This window comes from Bubalus kerabau, chromosome 16 (genome assembly GCF_029407905.1).
Source record: "Bubalus kerabau isolate K-KA32 ecotype Philippines breed swamp buffalo chromosome 16, PCC_UOA_SB_1v2, whole genome shotgun sequence".
Lineage (NCBI taxonomy): Eukaryota > Metazoa > Chordata > Mammalia > Artiodactyla > Bovidae > Bubalus > Bubalus kerabau.
Window position 1 is genome coordinate 36,848,962 of NC_073639.1, and position 3,280 is coordinate 36,852,241.

Genomic DNA, 3,280 nt, shown 5'->3' on the forward strand with positions numbered 1-3,280 from the left:
AGAAATGCTTTCACTTATTAGGGACATACTTCGTCACTGATAGTATTTATTTAGTATAGTGGTACTGAATTGCTGAGATTTGTGATGAGGACAGAATGTTTCATTTTGCACTTTTCATTCCAAGTTCTTGGGCTTCCCAGGTGGCCCAGTCGTAAAGAATCTGCCTGCCAATTCAGAAGCCACAGAAAATGCAGGTTTGATAGATCCCTGGGTGGAAAAGATCCCCTGGAGGAGGAATGGCAACCAACTTCAGCATTCTTGGCTGGGATATCCCATGGACAGAGGAGCCTGGCCGTCTGGTCCATGGGGTCGTGAAGAGTTGGACACAACTGAGCGCGTGCACACATACGCACACACATCTTTATTGAAGTTGTAAACTTTCTCCATAGAGATCATGTGCTCATCTGTTTCAAATGGCCTGATATTATGATATTTCCTACAGTTCAATGAAGGCAGATTTTTAATATTAGAAGAGAAAATATAATACAGTATGTTAGAATATTCTTAATCTTTTACTTACTCTTGACCAACTAGGCATAAGTATTTTTCTCTATGAAAGACATACAAAATTTATTATCTCTGTGTTCAGTCATAATTTGAGTATTCAAGTTCTAAACAATTTAGAGAAGATAGCATATGTAAAGAATGAAGATTTTTGTCTTTTTAACTGGGTTTTTAAAATCCAATAACTAACTGGTATTTCACTGATCCCAAAGTTGATATGCCCAATAAAATATAGAGTAAGATTTCCCAAATAAAAGTCTTTCTGTTGATAAATTTTGTCCAGCCTTTATTTAAAGGGAATAGTTATAAATTTTGTTGGATTTTTTTTCTCTGCCCAATTTTAAGAGTTGCCTTTTTTTATTTTATCTGTTATTGTATGTGTGTGTGTATGTGATCTTTCCTAAACAGTGCCATCTTCTGCAGTGACTGCATTTGCCATATATGGTTTCCTAAGGATCAAATTGCTATGTGTCAAGTGAAATTGAGTGAGTTTGTACATAAATATTCCCTTAAATGGGCTTACAAAATGAGTACACATTTTGATAATTAAGGAAAGATTCCTTTTTATACAAACAAATTCCATCCTCCCATGTGTGATATGTGAACAATGCATACATAATTGTCTTCACAATCTCATGTCCTAAACACAGTACCCTGGTAAAATATATTTTAACTCTCAACTCTGGATGAGTACAAAGCCAGCTTTAGAACTCTGATCCTATAGTGACCAAAAAGAAAGAAAGATGTGCATTTTAAATTAGAAGTTTTGAATGAGAGCAGACACCTTCTCTCCAATTTTAAACTAAAGGACAGAGGGGAGAATAATCAAATAAATGAAGAAATAAACTATTTTCACAGGCTGGGAAGCGCAATTATGTTAATATACGGATTCTTACCAATTTGTTCTATTTATTTTGTAATGTAACTCCAATCACTTTGTGTAGGAATCGTAAGGTAATTCTAAAATTCATATAGAAATGCAAAGAATCTAGAAGAGCATAATCAGTTTAAAAGTAAAGGATAAAGTTTGAGAACTGAGACTATCTGATATCAAGAGTTATTATGAATCTATCAATAATCAAAATAATCTTTTATTGGTGTTAAAATAAATATATAGATAAGAGGAACAGAATCAAGGGTCCAGAAATAGTCACACACATACACACACACACACACACACTCATTATTACCAAAGGGGAAAGGGTAAAATTTCAACTTCAATCCTCACATCATACCATGCTCAGTATTTAACTTAAAATGGCTCATAGATGCAAGCACAAAATCAAACACTACAAAATTTTAGAATATAATATTCTTGACTTTAGGGTAGGCAAAAATTTCCTAGTCATGACACAAAATCACTAACCATGAAAGAAAAATAAAATGGTAAATTGGGTTTGAAAAATACCAAGTGCTACAGAATGTATGGAGCAAATGAGACTCTAATATAGTGATTAGACTCTGTGTGACCCCATGGACTGTAGCCCACCAGGAATTAATTCCATGGACTGTCCATGGAATTACTTCTCCAGGCAAGAATACCAGAGTGGGTTGTCATTTCCTTCTCCAGGCGAATCATCCTGACCCAGGGATTGGCTCATATGGTAAAGCGTCTGCCTGCAATACAGGAGACCCAGGTTCGATCCCTGGGTTGGGAAGATCTTCACTTCACTCCCACATTGCAGGCAGCCTCTTTAATGACTGAGCCACCAGGAAAGCCAATATAGTGATAGAAAAGTATAAAATAGTATACTTGCTTTGGAAAGATTTAATACTTTCTTGAAAAATTAAGCATACATTTATCATGGTATCCAGCATATCCATGCCTGAGTATGGGCCCAAGAGAAATAAAAACAGATGTCCACAAAATATTGTGTACATAGTCACATGGGCTTTATTCCCAGTAATCAAAAACTGGAAACAAACAAAATAGCTAACAAGAGGTGAACAGCTAAGCAAATGTGGTATATTCATACAATGGAATTCTACCCTGCAATAACAATAGTGAATGAACTATTGACCACAAAATAAAATGAATGAATTTCAAAAGCATATGCTATGTGAAGGACACGTACACACACACAGAAGTCGTTCAGTCATGCCCGACTTTTTGCAGCCCCATGGATTGTAGCCCACCAGGCTCCTCGGTCCATGGGATTTTCCAGGCATGAATACTGGAGTGGGTTGCCATTTCCTTCTCCAGGGGAATCTTCCTGAGCCAGGGATCGAACCCGGGTCTCCTGCATTATAGGCAGACACTTTACCATCTGAGCTACCAGGGAAGTCCATCAAAAACACAGAAGAGTAGTAGTAAGTTTCAAAAGGATGTCAGTTGAGATCTTTTATAGATGAAATCTACTTCCTAGAAGTCAACTCGCCAATTTTATGCACAGCTGGAGACAAGAGGCTGCAAAAAGGTCCAACTGGAAAATATCTCGGGTACCCAATTAGATCCAGTTATTCTGCGTCTGTGGATTTAAAATGATCATCATCCACGGTGGAATAGATGTGTTCTTCGTTGCTTAGAAAATCCACAGCTAGTTTGATTGAGGCTATGGACATGTGTTGGAGTTGGTTCTTGAGATCCTGAAATGTGAAGGAAGTCAGGCATAAAAAAGTCAGGCTATGTGAAGGAAGTCAGGCATAAAAAAGTGTATCTTAAGTGCTTTGTTTTATATGAAATTATTTGAGTATGCATAATTAATCTCCAGTGAGAGAGACCAGTGAGAGATCACCAGTTACCAGAGACAACCAGGTATCCAGAGGAAAAAACAAA

The 3,280-nt window shown here is 36.9% G+C and overlaps 1 non-coding gene across 1 annotated transcript; it reads right to left on the reverse strand.

Annotated features, from left to right (window-relative positions):
* Nucleotides 1-2,713: 2,713 nt before the first annotated feature.
* TRNAY-AUA (transfer RNA tyrosine (anticodon AUA)) lies at nt 2,714-2,786 on the reverse strand. Its single transcript has one exon. It is a non-coding gene; the product is annotated as a tRNA-Tyr (tRNA).
* Nucleotides 2,787-3,280: the final 494 nt, after the last annotated feature.